The sequence below is a fragment of the Pseudorca crassidens genome, chromosome 12 (assembly GCF_039906515.1).
Source record: "Pseudorca crassidens isolate mPseCra1 chromosome 12, mPseCra1.hap1, whole genome shotgun sequence".
Classification (NCBI taxonomy): Eukaryota; Metazoa; Chordata; class Mammalia; order Artiodactyla; family Delphinidae; genus Pseudorca; species Pseudorca crassidens.
The window spans coordinates 17,561,990-17,582,960 of record NC_090307.1 but is presented as its reverse complement, the minus strand read 5'-3'; the positions used below and the strand labels follow the sequence as shown (position 1 = coordinate 17,582,960).

Sequence of the window (20,971 nt, the reverse complement as noted above, 5' to 3'; positions counted from 1 at the left end):
GACACCCTGTTACCCTTTACCCCCGTGAAGAGGAATGAAGTGATTAGATCAGCAAACATCAGGAATCTCCCCCCTGCATGAAATCCAGGCAAAGGCGTCACTGTAGCCGATGTAAGGTGGGAAACAGAGGTCTTCCCAGCAAAGAGCTTCCAATCCACACACAATCACTGTGACTCTTCTGGGTCTTTCTAAGCCCCAAAGAAGCAGTTTCCTGCCCTGAGTTACCAGAGCATGCATGCTCAACAATTCTCTTGCCCACAAACAGAAATGTTTCTAAGGGACAATCCTGCCTCTTAGAAGCTGAGTGAGAATTCATTTACACCCATGATAACTCAAAACGTGTCTGCTAAATACCAGGCTAGAAAGGTGACTTTCTCAAAGGTCTTTACCTTTCTGAAAGTGACGTGGGGCATCTAGTAAAGATCATTGCCACCAAGCGTAACCTTGCACAAGGCTCCTTTGCCATGGTCCAGCAGGTGTCATAGGACACACAGCTGCTCTGTGGCTGTCTCACCTTTATTTAATAGAAATATTAGGATTTTCAAAGGCAAAGTAAAATCAGTTTGCCTGTCTATGTTCAAACAACGATGCGTCTTTAAACTCCAGTCTTCTCTGGCTTTGTGTATCTCCAAAAGATAAATGGATGTGGGAGAAAGGCAGTTTAGTTCTTTAAGAGATTAAAATATCATGTTGTCCCCTGAAGCCCCCCACTGTCTGGAGCAGACAGGAATGGGGAGCAGAAGGTTTGACAACATCTGCATGGACATTTTGGGGCTGGTTGATGAGGGGTTAATTGGGGCTAATTTGAAATGCACAAGCCAGAAACATTTTCCCTGGAGAACCTATGACAGCATCTTAGCTTCCCTGGCTGAGAGATGACGGCTCCCAGCTCCCTGTCAGTTCCTCCGGGGAGCTCAGAGAAATGATATGTACATGAACCCAACAGAAAACATAAAAATAATAAATGAAACTAATAATGCAAAAAGGGTTGGGGAAATAAGTAGTCCCTTCTGACACAAGCTGTGCCGGAAGCCTTGGGGAAAGAAGGCTGGAATATTAAATGAAAGATGTAAATTGTAAAAATTGGAGCTGTAAATTTTCCTTTAGAAGAAGAGGGAGCCAACAGTTCTGTTCAGAGTTAACTGAGCTCACAGGAGCTGGTTTCCAGTTCAGGTTCAATCCAAGGAGGTTCAGTCCCTTCCCTCCCCCAAAGAGGCAGGGGCTCGGGAGCAGGGAGGTGTGGGGAAGGAAATGAAGGGCGGCCAAACAGGATTTGCAACGTGCCCTTCTAGTTAAACAGAATGTGCTCTTTCCATGGGGGCTTCAGGGGCAGCAACTCCTTGTTAAACCCCTCCTTTCTCAGCAGAGGTCTCCTCGCCATTGCCCCCTGAGACGGCCAACCAAGGAAATAATGCCACAGTGGCCAGGTGGGAGATCTTGACAAGGATGAACAGAAAAACCTAATGAGGCGAACCAGCTCGAATCTGATCGAAATGTATTTCCAAGTGATTGCAGCGCCACAGGATGGAAACATGAAGATGCTCTGTTTTGCTCTAAAAAGAAGGAAAGAAGAGAGGGAGAATGCAAGGACCCACTCGTAAAGAGAGGAGACTGTTCTCGCTATTTATTTGTTTGTGTTATGATTGTCTGATCTCAGTCACAGGGCTGACAATTTCAGCTAGTTGGTCATTTCCAGCTCAAAGCTCATTGGGAACACTCAGACATTCTCCACACTGCAGCAATCCAGAGAAGCCAGATCCTACCTAATTCCATCCTTTCTTTGAGGCAACTGTGCCACACCACCCGCTTCTGAACCCAGCCTGGACTCGCCTCCCCCTTACCCACCATCCTTTCTCTTATTCTGAGTAGATGGAAAATGTAGGCCTTGGCGCTGTGGGGTCAATGACAGAGGCGCATGGTCCCCTGGAGGCCTGGTCCCTCAGTACTGCTCCTTTGGTGTTGATCCGAGATACAAAGGATGAAAGCAATCCAGAAGTGACAACACTCTGGTACGTTACACCTTCCCGCACCTCCAAAGTGAGCATCAGTATGATGTGAGGGAGAGACCTGGGCGCCACCAACTCAGTCCAGGATCTTCATTTATGACTGTATTATTCACTCAGTAAATATCTACTGAGCCCCAGGCACTGGGTCTACAGCAGTAAGTGGAGCAGATGTGACTGGCGATCTCAGGGCGCTTTGCACCATCAACATCCAGTACCCCCTGAGCACCTTGAAGCGGGGGAGGAGATATGATTCCTGCCCTCCAAAGGTCTCCACCCAGTTGGGGAGATACACCCGGGACACACAAGTGAGGGGAAAATTCTAAGACAATGCATCCCCATTTCGCAGAGGAGAGGAGAGGAGCAGGGCTTGACCAACATAAGTGGTGGTGCTGGGGCCGGAGCTCTGTCTCTGTTCCAACACCCTGGCGTCTGCAGAACCAGAGCAAGATCCCGCTAATGCTTTAGGGGCTGGTGGCTGCAGTGACTCCACCTTGGCCTGCACCTCCTCTGTGCACCCTGCCCCCCAATCATAGTGCAGCCCAGTGAATCCTCACTGACCCACCGGTAGAGTCCCTGTGGGTATCACCACAACCATCCTGGCATAAACCAACTGTCTTAGTGTCCTAGGGCTGTTGTGACAAAGTACCTCAAACTGCATGGGCTAAAACAACAGAAATTTATTCTCTCATAGTTATGGAGGCTGGAAGTTCAAAATTAAAGTGTTGGCAGGGGCTTCCCTGGTGGCGCAGTGGTTGAGAGTCCGCCTGCCAATGCAGGGGACGCGGGTTTGTGCCACGGTCCGGGAAGATCCCACATGCAGCGGAGCGGCTAGGCCCATGGGCCATGGCTGCTGAGCCTGCGCGTCCGGAGCCTGTGCTCCGCAATGGGAGAGGCCACAACAGTGAGAGGCCCGCGTACCACAAAAAAAAAAAGTGTCGGCAGGGCTGTGCTCCCTCCGAGACTGGGGAGAAGCCTTCCTGGCCTCTTCCTTGCTCCTGGTGGCTGTCAGTCCTTGACCTTCCTTGGCTTGTAGACGCAACACTCCTATCTCTGCCTCGTGGCATTTTCCCTGTGTGTCTCTGCCTCTGTGCCCAAATTCCCCTCTTCTTAGAAGGACACCAGTCCTACTGGATTAAGGGTGGATTAAGGGGCCACCCTACTCCAATACGCCTCATCTTAACTAATTATACTTGCAATGATCATACTTCCAAATAGGTCACATTCTGAGGTACTTGGGGTTAGGACTTCAACTGTTGGTGGGGGGGGGACGCAATTCAATCCATAACACCAGACCATACCAATAAGCTTGTCAAAGTTCCCTCAAGGAAGCTTCCAGAACCACCGTGCTGTAAGGGAGAAAAGAAACAGCCCTCATGTTCCCTTTTCTACCATGATCACTGTGTACCAGAAGGTGCCCTCAATCAATATTTACTGAATGATTCTTTTCAGTCTCCTGATATCCTCACCCCAAACATCAACTGAGTCTCGTTTTTTGTTGCTTGTTTGTTTTGGCTGCATTGGGTCTTGGTTGTTGTGCACGGGGTTTCTCTAGTTGCAGCAAGCGGGAGCTACTCTTCGTTCTGGTGTGTTGGCTTCTCACTGCGGTGGCTTCTCTTGTTGCGGAGCATGGGCTCTAGGTGCGCAGGCTTCAGTAGTTGCAGCACGTGGGCTCAGTAGTTGCGGCTCACGGGCTTAGTTGCTCTGTGGCATGTGGGATCTTCCCGGACCAGGGCTCAAACCCGTGTCCCCTGCATTGGCAGACTTCTTTCCCACCGGGGAAGTCCCTGTATCTGTTTTTAAAAGCAGAGAATCACAGTGGCTGCTAGTCTTTCAAAAGCATAAAGTCCCCACTCATTTTCCCCTCCAATATTTATTATACACACACTCTTTGAAAGGCACTGTGTGGGCAACAGAAATTTGTTAATGTGCTTCCCTGAAGTAAGGATGGCGGAGATAAAACAAGAAAACGCTTCGTCTTTGGCATGCCAAGATTTTTAACTCCTGCTATCTCCTCCCTGAGAGATAAGTGGAAACTTAGCATGTTTTTGAATCATGCACTCTTCAAGGACCTGAGTGCAAAAGCGAGTTCCTTAGCCAGCGAGGGAGCCCGGCCACCTACCTGTGTGATTCTCTTCCTGTCAGTTTCTATGACTGTACTGTCCCCAATGGGAACAACTAGCCCCATGTTTAATGTGGCTATTTAAATTTAGCATTAAATTAATTAAAATTAAATAAAATTACAAATTCAGTTCTTCAGTTGCACTAGCCACATTTCAAGCGCTCAATAACATAGGTCACTACCCTATTGGATGGTGTAGATATAGATTTCCATCACTGCAGAAAGTTCTATCGAACAGCACCAGTCAATGCAGTCACTGGAGCGAAGGGGTGAAAACATTGATGCTTTGTAAAAACAAAACAGCTTCCATAGGAAAGTAAGTGCTTGAAGAGATGGGGAAAGGGAAAAGGAAGTGAAGATAGCTCTTGAATAGAAAATCCAAGTTCTGTGGAAGCAATTATCCATAGTGATGAGTGGAAGTTATGATCTGGGCACCTGTGAAGGTCCCGGGCACATCCTTTGTGAATGTCACTGGCCCACTATGTATGCATTGGGCCCTGCAGAAAGTGGCAAGTACCACAAGAAAGGGAACCTCCAGCTGCAGCGGGCACGCCAAGCAGAGAGGCACCCTCTGGCTGTAAGAGCAGGGAAAAATTTATGGAGAAGTGGCATCCAAGATGGACCTGGAAGGTTCGGTGGGGTTCAGACCTGCAGAGATGAAGGAAAAGCATTGCAAGCAGAGGGGACTTGTGATGGGAGAGACCCTGGCTGTGTTCCCTAGACTCAGAGCAACAGGGAGAATAGTGTTTCCTTCCTTGGGCTTCCAGGAGGTACTTGAGCAGGCACATTTACATTAAAAAAGAAACTCATAAGACAAATGATTGATACTGACACATATGTAAGACACAAAAAGCCTACAAATGGTTAATGAGATGAGATAAGATGAAAGTTTGGAGTCGGATCCCTGTCTCAGTGGCCCAGCCTTTTTTTTTTTTTTTTTTTTTTTGCGGGGCCTCTCACTGTTGTGGCCTCTCCCGTTGTGGAGCACAGGCTCCGGACGCACAGGCTCAGCGGCCATGGCTCACGGGCCCAGCCACTCCGCGGCATGTGGGATCCTCCAGGACCGGGGCACGAACCTGTGACCCCTGCATCGGCAGGCGGACTCTCAACCACTGCGCCACCAGGGAAGCCCGGCCCAGCCTTTTAATGCTCTTCACAGCCCTCAGTTCTGCAAGTTCCTTCTCAAAGGCTGTAGGAGTCTGAAAGCAGAAGTGGCTGCTTCTCCAGCCCTGGTCCACCTCGGGGATGGACTTGACATGCCAGCTCCTCCGGGCTAACAGGAAAATACTAACATTGACCAAAGCAAATGCTTACTGTGCATTTTACCAGAAGCCATGCTCTGTGCTAAGCCTGTCTGCTGGGGGGCCCTGGCCCAACCACGCTCTGTGCTAAGCCTGTCTGCTGGGGGACCCTGGCCCTTGCATTAAAGGTGACATTTCCTTGACACCCAGCCCCTTCTTTCAAAGCCCAAGTCCTGAGGATTTCTGTGACTTCCCTCTGCCCCTCACTGTCCCATCTCTGGGCCCTGGGCCACCTGGTCCCAAGGCTGCTACCCCTTCACCAACGTCCACTAGGGATCAGCCTCACCAATATTTCTAGAATGTTCCCCAGAAGAGGCGGCTTCCCAGTCCTCTCCCTCTACTTAGCAGGACAGTTTCTGCCTCCTCTGAAATGTGACTGTCAGTATCCAGGCTCTGGCTGTTCAACCCCAAGTGAGCTAATCAGGGGATTCTTTCCACATCAGAGGGTTTCCCTGTACCAGCTCTGAAGAAAATAAAATGTTCTCCATCTCAATTCATATTCGTCATACATAATCTTCCCCAGGGCCCTCTGGAGAGAAATAATTATTGCTGTTATTTTGCAAATGAGTAAACTGAGATTCAGAGAAGTTAAGTGACACGATAAAGGTTACGGAGCAGAGAAGTGGTGGGACCCATTCATAAACACAGGTCTGCCTGGTCCCAAAGCCCTGAGCCTGACCCTCTCCCCCACTGCCTGAACTGACTCCATCAGAACCTTATCCCCTGGTTGCCTCAAGGGGAATGGAGACAAACCAATCAAAAGACAGTGGGGTTTACAAAAGCTCTTTCCAAGCCGTTTACAATGACTGGGAAAATAGAATTCTCTAGAAGACATATAAGATGCCGATTGGCAAGAATTCTAATGAGCCTACAGGCTCTGCCGTGCATATCTGGGCTGTATCTATTGCAGGTCAGGAATGAGGGAGTTATTCTATCCGTGAATCAGAGAATAATTATTGTTATTATTTAGCATTGATTAATTGTTCCTCCAGCCCTCTAGGCCTCTCCACACAGTTCTCAGAATATAATTAAGCTTCCAGGCTTGCCCAGGCCTTGACATTCTGGGTAAAGAGCTGCACTGAGAGCCCTGCAAGGATGAGGCAGATCTCAGAGCGGCTGGGAGCGGGACCACAGAAGGAGATGGCCCAGCCCACAGCGGCACGCTCATCACCCCTCGCCCCTCCTGGCCGGTCTCACAGCAGCTCCAGGGGTCACGGCGGTGACTCAAGCACAAGGGCAGAAATCAAAGACCTCCCCTTCCTTACAGAGAAAACCAAGCAGGCTCTGAGAGTTTTCCACATTGAGAACTTCGGGAAATGCATAAATATTGCATAACTGCTAATAAGGAAGGGCTCGCTCTTCAGGGGTAAATACAGCAGCCAACGTCGCAGCTTCATTCGCAAGGGCCTGATTAAATGTAACATTGTAAAGGGCTCCGAGCAGTGAATTTTCATCCTGACATCCAATAACACTCCCTGACCCTTTGGATATTGTCCTCCCCAGAGGTCAAAAATATGAATAAATTATGGTTCTGACAACCTTGACACTGAGTAGAGGTGGGATGAAAAGCTCTCTGGGAGAAAAAATCTGACATTACATTTGTGATCACAGAGAATAAAGGAAAATCCATATCCTAATTTTGCTAAATTTAGGCTTGCCGGGAAGAACAGAGACTAACCTTTGACGTGATGTTTATTCAGGAGGCAAGGGGCTCTCAGAGCTCACAGCCAAGATACATCCTCTGTCATTCGATGTGAGGTGGGAGTTACTCATTCCCACGGACAATTTTTATCGATTAGAAATGATCAACCCAGGGAGAATGCCATCCAAAGGAGTTGGCTGCAAAGCAGTCTTGTTAAATAGTTAGAAGTGCCGCTTCCTGTTAGGTCAAATGTACGTCCAGAGCGTGGGGCCATCCGTTACATGTGAGGAGCCTCATTGACAGACAGCAGAGCCAGGACAATCAGCCTGAGATCTGCTAAGACAGGAATTTATAACAGTTGGGCAAAGGAAGGTTGTCTCCTATTTTAGCTTCTGTCAGTGGGTGGGAGAGGAGTGGAAACCAAGGCCTGAAAGGAGAGGAGTGAATTACTCAGGTGGCCTTGGGGAGATGGCCTTTGGGATGAAGGGTAGAGGTCAATGTATAAGACCCATCCATCCATTCCTCTGAGCCTAAAACCTACCTACCGGATTTGTCATTAAAGCAGCAGGGAATGTGCCAGGCAGAAGCCCTGCATCACTCCAAAGGCTCGATTGATGGCAAGAGAGGGATAAGCAGACGCCCTTGTCCTTGCACATCAAGACCTTGATTTGACCGTGTCGGCCGTGGCACGGTAACCTGTCCAGCAGCCGAGGTGGGCTCCCTTCTCTACTGAATCCAGAAGGGTCCAAGTGCTCATAGATGGAGAGCCCAGAGCACCGTAACCCAGCTATTCATGGCCCCGTTGGCATTTCCATTTCACAGAACAATGAATTGATTTGATTTTGTAACACAACATACTTTATAACTTTATGGCTTCTATCATTCCTCTTGCTTGCTATACTTCCTCTAGATGCTTCTAAGCAGTAGAGGGCAGTGATTAAGCATCCAGGCTATGGAATCTGACTACCTAGGACCTAAACCTGGCCTTACTTCCTGGGCGCAGTGGGCATTGTGGTTTGCCATCCAGAGGTCCCTTTCAGGACCAAGGCACTCTTTTCTGTAGCTGCAGGGAGCAGTGCCATGCCAAGCCATTCCGCAGCCCACGGCAAGAGGAAAAATCAATGCTACTGATTTAAAATTTAAACTTAAATTTTTGAGAGGTGTTTTTTCATCATGCATGGTTTCACTCATTGTAATTTTTGTATAATTTTGCATTAAAATATTGTTTATCTTGGTTGCTGAGGCGTGGCAGCCCCTGACATTTTGCACCCTGGGTGAAGGCGCCTCTCTTCTCTCCCCCGCGTCCTGGCTCTGGCAGGAGTGCTGGCTGCAGATGCCTCAGAGCTGAGCACCTCTGCAGGAATAACCCTGACTAGACGGAGCTGCCTCACCCAGTTTACACCCCTTGGATATGGGGAGCAAGCAGCCCACACCCAGGGCGTGGCTGATGAACAGCTTCGAACGCATGACCCCCAGAACCAGCTGTGACGACCCTGAAGAGCTGTGGGATCAGCTCTATTGGTTTCCTAGAGCTGTCGTTGCAAAATACCACAAACTGTGCAGGTTAGAACAACAGAAATGCACTGTCTCACAGGTCTGGAGGCCAGAAGGCAAAAACCAAGATGTCAGAAGGGCCAGCCTCCCTCTCAAGGTAACAGAGGCGGCTCTGTTCCAGGCTGCTCTCCTCGCTTCTGGTAGTTCCTTGCCCTGTGGCAGCATAACTCCAAGCTTCACATGGTGTCCTTTTTCTAAGAACACTGCTCACATTGCCACCAAGGGGCAGGCTACAGGCCACCCGCAGGGTTCTCCGAGTGTCAGTGCATGTGAGTAGGCCCGGCAAAGGGTGCCCTTTGGGTGTGAGGGATCGTTTTGTCATACATGTAAATTTCGGGGCACTGCTTGGATGTGCATACCTACTCTCACCTTTCATGAACCTGAAGAGTGGAAAGAAGGAAGAGAAAAACCAGAGACTGGATTAATATTTTTATCTCATTTATTCCTTAGGAACACCTTCCACAGAGATCAGGAAAATGAAGTTGCCCTTGAATTCAGCATCGAAACTCTTTCCATCTGATAGGTCCCAAAGTTTCCATCCTCCTACCTTGTGGCTTAATTCCTGTTGCCTGTTCCGGGTTTGGTGTGGGTTTTGTCATACCTTCTCCTCTACCACTTCCCCCTCTGCCTCGACTTCAAGCTAAGTTCTTGGTCCGCGGCTTTCCCTCCTTTGCACCATTCTGACAGCCCAAGATTAGAAATGTTGGGTTTTGTACGAACTTAGTCCTGGAGCTGATCTCTGGAGAAAATATTGCTCCCCAGAGCCCTTCACATAGGTGCCGTCTCTGCCTGTGGGAAGGGTGGTTCTCCCTGCCTTTCCTGCTAACTCTAAACCCTAAGACAGAAGGAAGCCAGGTATCAGTCCCAGGTTGGGCCTCAAGACACCCAGTTCTCTCTGGGAACAAAGCGAATTTGCATAAAGAACAAACATTCTCCCTTCTAGGGGAAAACGGATTCCTCCAAATCCCACCCCAGCCTCAACCCAGACCCCAGGAGCTCAGTCCTCGAGTTCGGGATAGGAGGGGACACACAGTCACCCCCTTGGTCCAGCTGTGCCACGTACTAGCTGAGTGACCTTGAGGAAGGAACTTAATCCCTCTGTGTTTCTGGGGCGCCATTTCTACCATGGAAACAATGCAGTGGTGTTTACAATTTTATCAGGGCTGGATTCTAAAGTCAGTGCCTAAGGAAGGACTCACTATGCGTCGGAGCTTCCCTTGAAAACCCCTTAAATTGGCCACAGTTCAGCAACAGAGTCTCCTTTCTCCTGGTGGAGATCAACACAGCATGTCTCACTACACAGATCAGGGTTTCTTCAGGTCATCAAGAGAGTCTAGCTGGTTTGTCTTCAGAGGTCAGGTTATGTGGAAAATGGCTCTCCTAAAATATTATAATTACATTCTTGACAGCTCACACTTTGGAAGGCACTTAGGAACTTAATCTGATGGGGGAGAGAAGGAGGTTTATGTCTCCTGTCTCACCCTTGTTCCACACAGGCCATCTGCCAGTGGAAATATGATGGAATTAGTCAGTCCTTGGTACTTAATATCTCTCTCTCTCTCTCTCTCCAATTTGTTATGGATGAAATTCTGTCCCTCCTAAAAATACGTTGAAGTGCTAACCCCCAGCACCGCAGAATGCGGCCTTACTTTGTGCCACAATCTTTACAGAGGCGATCAAGGAAAATGAGGTCATTAAATGGGCCCTAACCCAGCATGACTGCTGCCCTTATAAAATGGGGAGATTTGGATGCAAAGACACATACACAGGGAAGGTGATGTGAAGACACAGGGCAAAGAGAGCCATCTACAAGCCACGGGATGCCTGAAGCGACAAGAAGCTAGGAGAGAAGGCTGGACCAGATTCTCCTTCACAGCCCTCAGGAGGAAACCAATCCTGCCAACACCTTGATTTCAGACTTCTAGCCTCCAGACTGAAGACAATAAATGTCTACTGTTTCAGCTACTCATTTTGTGGTACTTTGCTATGGCAGCTCCTAGGAACTAATACACAGTTGGATCTGCCCCAGTTAAATGTGCCTTTGATGAGACTCCCCTGAAATACCTTCTTCAGAGGGTTTTTGTGAGAATCACATGAGCTAAGCTCTGAGTGCAAGGATTAGCTCTGCACCTAGAATCCTCAGTGTTAGCTCTCACTATATTACTCCTTTAATTCAGGTAAAGATACTGGACTAGGAACCCTGAGACCTCTGGTCTTAGTCCTAAGTAAGTGAGGAAGAAAGGCACGTCTGCCCGGGCCTCAGTTCTTGGCAAAATGAGGGCTTGAATGGATACATTTCCTTCCAGCCCTGACACTCTGGAGTTCCGTGACACTACAGGACACGAGTCAAGTTGCCATATTAGAACGTCAAGGTCTGCTTTGACCCTGAATGAGACAGCAGGCAAGCATGCCTGTAAATATTTCAGGGTCATTGTGTGCTGGTCCAGAGGCTGACACACATTGACCTCTTTGGGTTTGCTGTGCAGAAACCAAAAAATCAAAAGAACAACACTCTGTGTCTTGAAATTGAAACCTAATACCTACCCTTTCCCTTCTGGTAACTGCAATTGCTTTGCTTCTCTGGTTTGTGATGTTTGTAGGGAAACGTTGCTTTTCCTACTGACTTACATCTTTTTCTAAATAGAAAATGTAGAGCCTATTATATTCCCAGAAGTGTTCAGCTGGGTAAGGCCAAGGCATTGGAACCCCTTCTCCTGAGGTAGCCCTCACCCCATAGCCCCAAATCACCACCATGTTCTATTCATAATACTGCTGCTTCCATACACCTAAGGACCTCAGCAGAGCCAGCTACATCATCAGCTGGGCTAAGGCAAGAGGAAAATGCAGCATCCTGGCCAGGGGCAAGGCAGTCAGTCTCCCTGCCCCCGGGCAGATGGGCAACCCCCAAAGGTTTGCAACTTCCGCACTGGGATGTGCTCAGGACCTGGATCAGGGGTGAATGAGAGGCCCTGCCAGCCCAGCCCAGGGTGGGGATGGCCACCACCAACCCCAAGGTGCTGAAGGGCACACGCCTGACCCCCACCCTCCCTGCGTCCACACTCAGGTCCTGCCCGAGGGCAGCAGGAGTACCTGGGCCTCCCCTGTCAACACCCAGGCAGAGAGTGGCAGTGTTGGAGAGGGAGAGAGAGGAAGAGGGCTTGCTGAGCAGGGCCTTGGGTGCCAGGGTACCAGGAAACAGGCAGCTGAGAACCTTTCTGGGGGCACAGAGAGGCACCAGAGGTGTATGGTGCTTACCTGAAGCTCCAAGTGCCCTGGCACATGTGCCACTGTCCCATCGGACTTCACTTATGAAACACAAATTCAAACAGAATGAGTAAGAATTTCAAGACTCAGCATCCAGAGATCATCAACCCCCAAGTGCAAGGCCTTTCTGGGTGTAGGGCCCTGGGTGGCTGTACAGCTACGTGCCCAAGAAGCCAACCCTAGACCTAAGGTGCCCGTTGTTCAAAATAAAGGTCAGGGGCTTCCCTGGTGGCACAGTGGTTGAGAGTCCGCCTGCTGATGCAGGGGACACGGGTTCGTGCCCTGGTCCAGGAAGATCCCACATGCCGTGGAGCGGCTGGGCCCGTGAGCCATGGCCGCTGAGCCTGCGCGTCCGGAGCCTGTGCTCCGCAACGGGAGAGGCCACAGCGGTGAGAGGCCCGCGTACCACAAAAATAATAATAATAATAATAATAAAATAAAGGTCATTCGAGCTCATCCCTTGTGAGCTTCAGAGCAGTGGCAGAAAGAGAGGAGTGGGCTTTGGAGGTGGGCCCGGCCGCAGTGCCCACTCTGGTTCTCCAACTGGTCCTCTCGTGCCCCGAGGGATCTGTAGATGGAGATCCAGTGCATCCGTGCCGGCTGTCCTCAGCGAGGGCTGAGTAAGTGGTAGCCGTCCCTGACAGAGTGGGGGGTTTCCAACAATAATGCTTTAAAGAGGCTGGGTTATACTTCATAAGGTTCCCCTGTGAACCCAGTAGGAATCCAAGAAAAGGAGAGGGGAGGAATCTAGACAGACACAGAGGAGAGACTGCCTGAGGTCAGCTTATAAGGGGCCGGGGTGGAGCAAGAGAATGCCATGTTTCTATTTAGGGAGTGGTGAAACCTTAAGGCAGGGCTTATCACATCGCTCTGGTCTCTAAAAATGAAAAAAGCTGGCATCCTGGTGGGGGTGGAGGGCGGGCCTGGGGGCTGGGACAGTGACCAAAACCCATCAGTCATGTGGGGAAAAGTTAAGCTTGTTGTCTGTGAGTTTAAATATCCATTTGAATATAGCCCAAATGCTTTGTAATCTCGTGCTTGGAAGTAATTATGGTGATGGATTTTGCATTTTGTCGTACAATGCAATTAAGAGTTAGGGTTTCGCCAACATCTTAAGTCTATTTAGAGCTCCGTATGGAAGCTTGCCATGTTTTTCATGACTCTGATGAGACTGCATCTCATTCGTGGTGCCCTCCTGCACCCGGCACACTGGCTCTGGCCACACACTCCAGGAAGCAGTTAAGAGCCAAGGGGCCAGAGGACCTGCCCAGCCCGCTCTCCCGTGACCCTGCAGCACTTTAATACATCACCATTGTGGCCCCTGTCACCTCTGACAGCAAATATGATTTTAGCTGTCAGGGAGCTGACAGAAAACAAAACATAATTTACAGCCAAATTCAGCCTGCAGAAGCACACACCTGGCTCTCAGAGGCTGGAGCTCAGGAAACACACCCAGGGGCAGGATTTTGCTGGCCTGGCTGAGTGGGTGAGACCCCCCGCCCGCCCCAGGCTCCTCAGTGTTGCTGTGAGAGGAAGGGGAGAACAGAGATGTAGTTACTGTTTCTGACAACTCTAAGTCTTACCAATAAAATACACTGAGAATTTTATGACTAATAACCATTCTGCCATAATTACACTGTTAGCAATAAATTCCCTACTGAAACAAGATCCCCCCAGCCTTTTTTTTTTTTTTTTTGCTAATTCCAAAGGGAAACGATACTTTGTTTCTTTCACTACCTGCTCTGCAGACTGAGTCCTCTAAAATGACACTGGGGAATGTCCTTGTGCCCTTGGAGAAGGACACAATTTGAAAGTCCCAAATTCTCAGGCTGGTTGCTTGGGGTTGGCAGGGATGAGAAGGGGCTGGGACAAAAGATCTGGGAGATGATAGAAACCCAGAAATGTCGAGATCTGTTTTCAGGCTTGGTAATGAGCTCTCAGAACTGAACAGATGAATGTATGTACGTAGGAACACGTAGGCGTCCCAAAGGAGGCAAATTGAATCAGAAATACGTAGGATGAGCCAAACCGAGATTAGACAATAGGAAATCTAAGCTGTCTGTGAAAATGGAAGATGTTGCACTGCGGATTATTTGAAAGGATGCTCATCAGCTGTGCTGGGGCTCTGGACACTGATGCCCCAAGAGAGGGCTTCTAGTCTGGTTTGTTCTTAACTCCCTGTGCGACCACCATTCAGTGCAGAGCAGTGATAAAGCACAGCAGCCAGACCCGTCAAGGGTACCCAGGTTCAGATCCAGGTTCATCACTTACTAGCTCCGTGACCTTGGCCAAGTCATCTAACCTTGCTAAGCCTCAGCTTTCCCCTCTGTTAAATGGGGATGAAGCTATACCTACTGCAGAGGGCTGCAGAATTCAATAAGATGGAGTATGTTAAGGTGCAAAGCAGGACAGGATATAGTAGCTGCTCAAGAGATGGTGCTAAGTGTGCTACATAACAAGCAATGACTGAGCATCTACTGTGTGCAGGCACATAGGATCACGTAGGGGTTAAAGGTTTGAGCCCTACTTTCAGGAAGCTTGACAGAAGAACAGATAATACAAGGTGAGAAGAAGTTAAGATCCATGCCAGTGACATCTGGACAAGTCACCCTGGAGTTGAGCAGAGGAAGGAAAACTTTAAGTCAGGGAAGTTGTGCATATCACATAATCGATCTGTTCATTCCTCTCCCCATCTAGAAAAGGGAATCGTCATCCTTTTTTCTCTTACCTCTCAGAGGTGGTATGAGGCCCCAAACAAATTATAGACATAAACCCATGTTGGAAAGTACAGCACACTCTATAAACACCAAATGAGGATGAGAAGGGTGATGATGTAGGGACTTGGTAAGAGTGAGAAGGATTCTTGGAGACTTTGCAGCTTGGTGGTTTATGAAAACTATGATCAGCTCTCAGGGGCTCCAAAGGCACAGAAGACAGCCTGGGCCATAAGAACCGTACCAGGATTTCAAATTCCCCACTCCACTCTAGTTCAGACTTCTAACAGACACACATTCAACTGCTTAAACACTTTCAAAGGGGAAGTTGAAAAGTCATGCGGACGAAGTGGTACAAAACAAAAACTTGTCTTTCTGTGGAATCTTCTGCTATGGAACCTCCCAGGAACTCAAGAATGTAGGAAAATAAGAAACCCAAGTACCGTCTGTAGCAACCAAACCTTGTGATGGCTCTGGTCGGATCACAAGTTTGATCACCAGTAGCCTCAATTTTATTAAAAATATGTCCTCCTGTTTGTGTATTGCCCAGTAAAAAGTCCACGCTTATTTATGTGTGTCTGGAAGGGGTAAGGAAGGAGAGTGTCCATTTGTAAAGACAGCATAGACACAGAGAGTTAATTCATTTACTCCTTGACAAACATTGAGGTGTTCCCGGCTTGTGACCCCCAAAATTCATACATTCAAGTCTTAAGCCCTAGTACTTTAGAATGTGACTGCATTTGGAAGTTAAAGTAAGGCCATTAGGGTGGGCTTTTATCCAATACCACTGTGTTCTTATAAGAAGAGGAAATTTGGACACAGACACACTCAGAGGGAAGATGATGTGAAGACACAGGGAGAAGATGGTCATCTATAAGCCAAGGAAAGGCCTCGGGAGAAAGCAAACCTTGATCTCAGACTTCCAGCCTTCAGAACTAAGAGACAGTGAATCTCTATAAGTCACCCAACCTGTGGTCCTCTGTAGTCACAGGCCTTGGAGATGCAAGGAAGAAGACCGTGCCCACCTCGGAAGAGCTCACCATCTCGTCAGGGAAGCAAAGTCTTACAAACACAGTATGACTGAGGCTGGGCTAGATGACATAAAGAAGAACACGACTGCTTGGTACTGGGGGGTATCGGGGTGTGCACAAGGGCGGACTCACGCAGACGGCCTCTGCCAAGATGACACAGATTGAAAACCACAGTGTGACCTGGCTCATTCCTCAGTCCCAGTCTTGTGCTGGTCAATCTTTAATTAATGAATCACATATCTTGGTGTAGCAGGTAGGTTATTGACTTACTGGACTTGTCCTTTTGGGAAGTAAAGAGGCATAAATTCTTGGGGCTACGAGGTCTCTTGGAGTTTTCTAATTCCATCAGGCAGCCTGGTGAGAGGTAAAGTCAGCTGCCATTCTAGACAGCCAGTCCAGGAGATCAGGAATATCCATATAGAGACAGCAGCAAGGCAAATGGAGGAAGGGAAGGAAGGAGGGAGGGAGAGGGAGGAGGGGGAGGGAGAGAGAAAGAAAGAACCTTTGCTCAAATTTCACACCGCTCTAGAAATAAAGGCTACATCCATAGCTGCATCATGTGGATAAAGGTGATTCTTAGACCATCTTGGTCTACAAGGAGCCAAACAAACAGGGAGAGGGTGGCCTGGGGTCTCTGCAATCCTCCTGGACAGCAGCCTCACCCAGACTCACCCAGTAGGAGAAGGTGGTGTGTCTCAGGGAAGTGAAAATGGACGCAACCAGAGCTTTGAGTCCCACCCCTCCCTGACCACAGGCCAGGAGACTGTCCCCCTCTCTCCTGAAACTAACATCTGGTCCAGCTACCTGCTATCAGCCAAGGCCAGCCCCAGCCATCATACGTACACTTGTTTCAGCCACCCATACCTGTCCCAGCCAGCAGCACAGACTGCAAGCTCACAGGGAGCCTCACGGCTCATGTAGCCAGTGGTCCTAGATGGAGTGTGTGAGCAGCACGCGTGGGCTAGTTAAACACACAGATTCTCAGGCCCCATCCCAGCCATCAGAGGCTCTGCAGCAAGGGCCAGAAGCCACATTTTCATCAAGACTGAGCGATGCTGATGGGCCACACTTGGAGCAAGACCCATGCGCAGCATCCTTTGAAATACAGATGAGAAAGCTAAGGCTTCAAGAGGTGCTGTGACTTAACCCAAGACCACAGAGCCAGCCAGTGGTAAAATCCATCAGAACTCTCATTCTGACCTGTAGTAACAAGAATATCAACTCAAGACTGTTAATTCAATGTCCATGGGGCCGGCCTGTTCCCCACGCCCACTGCCTCTCCTCACTTCCCAAAGTCTTCTTTACAAAGACGGAACAAAACCAGAGATTAGAACTCAGGGCAAGAATTCTCTGAATGAACGTTGCAAGCACTCTAAACCTGAAAATATCTATGTCCATGTCCTTTCTCTGGCCCCCTCCCTTTCCATCTCCTGTCTGAGACAGTGAAAGACGTTCTCTAAGTGGTTGTTGGAAAGAGCAAAAGGCTGGTACAAGACAAATAGTCAGATAGCTAAATAAACTTTGAAATTCAAATGGATACTTTTAGCTCAAATTAATACACTGTGTAATTAACACTTGTGCTTCTATCAACCTGTATTTATGACCGGGTAGTGCCATAAGCCTTACCTCACAAAAGACCATTTTATGCACATCCATTTAGGGCTGAAAAAATAATCTTTCAAGATTATCAGAGGAATCCAAGGGGGAGGTGATTTCTCCCCTGGTGTGCTTGAACTTGGGAAGACTTTCAACATAATGGTTGACATATAAAAGACATTTGTAATAATTACTTAGGCACTAATGACAGTTTGGACAATAAGAAGCCTGGTTCCAAAGTTCTTTGACCAGCAGTGTTTGCTGTGACTAAGGCCCATGTAGACGGCAGGCGTCAACTTTGTCTAACCTTTGCACTTGTAATAAAAATGCAATAAAGTAATTGGTTAAAATAGAGACATGTCTGATAAAGAGTATTTGCTTTTTTTAATAACTGGTTAAAATAAGAACATATCTGATAAATGAGTTTATGGGGGGGCGGAAGGCCAGGCCTTACTAATTAGTTGAGATTCTGTTTCCTACATAGATTCCTTCTTTACCTCTTTGAAGAGAAATGGAGCAATGAAACAATGAAAATGCTCTACAGCCCTGACCAATAGCATGTGTGCTCCTCAACTAATAGAGAATTGTTTACATGCTGTAACACTTGTTTTAAAATTCCCTTGCTTCACAGCACTAGAAAATACAGACTTTGATGGCATATTTAATCACAAAACTGTGGTTCCCATCAGGACGCGGATATACTTTGACCTTATTTGCCATAAAGAGGACACAGAAATGCAGGAAGGAGACTCTCTGTGTCCTCCGGTCTCTTAGTTCATTGCCATCTATACTTGAGTTGAAAATCCATGAATGTCTTGATCTTATTTCCCTTGAGAGTTTGCTCTCTATTAGGTCCCTATTTAAAATTTCCAACTTTTAAGTAAAATTTTATTTCTTAACAATTAAATATATAAAGGATGACATTTGGTATAATTATGAGCAGACCAGAATACAGTATACACAGCGATAGTAATAAGAATGACAAGGACAAGGGTACCATAAATAAGCATGCATTGATTGTGCACCCTTTTGTGCCCCCCTAATAACAGTTAATGAACCTGGAAGGCAGCCATACTGGCTCTGGGCACTATAACATGGAGGCCCCCGTTCCCAGGAATTGATGCTCCCTGAGCTGCTCTGGGCTTGGCCCTAATAACTGACTTTCATGGAAGTATTTGAGGTTAACATCTTTTCCTGCTGGCATAAACTATCTCTTCCTGAGAGGCTCCCAACCTTTGGCCAATTTGCGCGGAGCTACAGACAGTGAAACAATTTGGGAGGACTTGCTCTTTTGGTAAAGGACCCAGCAAAGGGAGAGAGAGAATTCCTGAGTTGTGGCACCACGTGCCCTGGCTCCCAAGCCTGGGAGCGTAAAATAAGGGCTGCAGACAAGATCAGGCCTCACCTTTGTAACCAACTGGTACTCACAGGGTGTCTGCATAGATAGAACGCTCTCCTGGGAGGAAGCATATCACCTAGATATGCCTGATACTTCCTAATCCAACTGTATCATGCTCTACCTTCCCCTCACAGAAACAAAGACTTATTTTTTAAGACTTCCCTACCTCCAGAGGAATATCAATTAACCAGAACCCATCTAATTTGAATCTTTGGTTAAGTGCATATTCCCCCGGAAAAAAAATTTTTAATAATTATAGTAGCAAACATCTGCATAGTACTTACCATGTGCCAGGCACTGTACTAAGCACTTTACATTTAAGCCTTTACATTTAAACTATTTGAAACAGGTCCTATTATGATCCCAAGGTTACAGATGACAAGTCCGGGTCTCAGAGAAGTCACCACATCTAGGTCTGCAAGACCGCAGAGTGAGCACTGATGCTCAAAACAGAGTGTCTTAAGCCAGCACAACCCTCAGTTAGTAAAGATTTGATTCTGGCCACAAGACTGGACTTTTCAAAGCCCAAAGAAGACTTAGAGCCTTGGGAAAAATCTGAAAATCACGTGTTAAAACAATGTGAACTGAATGATGAAACTTCAATTGTCTCAGAAGTTAAATGAATTTGTATCCTCCATGAATTCCCCAGTTCTCTCCATTCCCTCTACATCACCCTCTGTGATTCATCCCTCTGGGGATTAAAGTGTCCCCAGCATCCAAGGTGATTTCTATCAGAAACGCTCCCATTTTCAGGGACTGGAGGATTCAGGATACAGGTGTCAAAACAGAGCACCGCAGACCTCCACTCCGGCCGCTGGAGCTATAGCACCACCCTGCTGCCGAGCTGGCCTGAAAGGGGGTCTCAACGATTACTTTAGTTGACTCCCAAACGATTGGGTTCTATTGTCTCCACTGCTAAGTGTTAAAAGAAGTGGTCTGAGCACTGTGGGGCTTTTCAAGGCATTACCTGGCCCTGAAAGAGGTAATGGAACTGTTTTAGAACCAAGGAGAATAACTAGGGCTGTGAGGAGAGCTGATGGTGTTGTGTTAAAAGAAGCACAGTCATTCTCTATTCCTTCCCCAGTGAACACAGAAACACACTAACGGTGTCCATCAATATTGGGTTATGTAATATTAAGGCACATTTACTGAGCATTTACCACGTTCCAGGCCCTATTCTAAGTCCTTTACCTGTATTATATCATTTGAGACAACAATCCCATGAGGTAAATTCTATTATTTCCCATTTTATAGACAGAGAAACTGAGGCACAAAGAGGTTAGGTAACTCACCTACAAATAGTAGTTGTTGGAGTCTTCAACCTCAGGCAGGCTGACTCCAGAGCCTAGGATGAAATTAGGGGCTTCTTTTTAACTGAGGGACAATTGTGCTGTGGTTAGTCACTCTTGTGCTAAAAGTAAATGTTAAGTCCATAAGAGACAAACATTCGACCAGCTTTCTGATAAGGCTGGAATGTCCAGTTGCAAATACACGAGGCCAGCCTCTTCTGGGGAAATGCAGGAAAATAAGAGGAAGGAGTTGCTGGAAGCTGGAGGGTAGAACGCAGATTCGTGATGATCTGGCCCGGGTGTCGCCCGTGGGTTGCCCAAAGCCCTCCTGAAATGCCTCTTCCTCCTACAGCATGGTGTGTGCCAACTCCTGAAGTTTCGGGCTCTATGGAACTAATCTAGGAATTTCCCTAGCTGATGTTCAGTGTTAACTGCATTTTTCTGGTCTATAAATCTGACAGTGGAGGGAAGGGCTGCCCGGGGTCACTATCCCAGACTCAGGCCCTTGTGTTGGGCCTTCAAACTCTCCTTTCAATCCCAGTGCTTGGGGTGGGGTTCTGTGGCAGAGCTCAGCAATGGCAGCTTGCTTGTGCTGCTAGAACTTTTTCACTTTTCTTGATTTGAGTCGTGATGAATCAAGGTAAGTTTTGGAGTCAACATCTTAATCCATTCAAGTCCATCTTAATCCATCTTAAGTCCATTTCCCAAACTGTAAGTTTGCACAAATGGTTAAAATCCAAAGGCAACACCTACATTAAAGATTGGCATACTCTACCCAAAGGATTAATTCCATGGGGGTTCCTTAAGAAAATGTTATTTCTAACAGCTGATGGAGCAAAAAGGACAGGGAATATATATCCTGGGTGACACACCCAATTCAACCATTTTCAACAGAGATTTCTCAGTCTCTGAACCCCAGACAATGCACACACCTCTACTGTACTTTTCTCTGTAGCCCTTGTTCCCCATTATGCCAATTCTCTGACTTCTGCGTCCGAGCGTACCGTTAATAACTGCAGATAAAGATACGAAGGATAACAGGTGACCTCTACACAA

At 47.7% G+C, this 20,971-nt stretch overlaps 1 long non-coding RNA gene across 1 annotated transcript in view; it reads right to left on the bottom strand.

The window, feature by feature from the left end:
• The window catches only part of LOC137204095 (uncharacterized), an 88,228-nt gene extending 68,207 nt beyond the window's left edge, over nt 1-20,021 (bottom strand). The window contains exon 1 of the long non-coding RNA XR_010933419.1: nt 19,919-20,021. This is a non-coding gene — a long non-coding RNA (uncharacterized lncRNA). The remainder of the gene's footprint in view (nt 1-19,918) is intronic.
• Nucleotides 20,022-20,971: the final 950 nt, after the last annotated feature.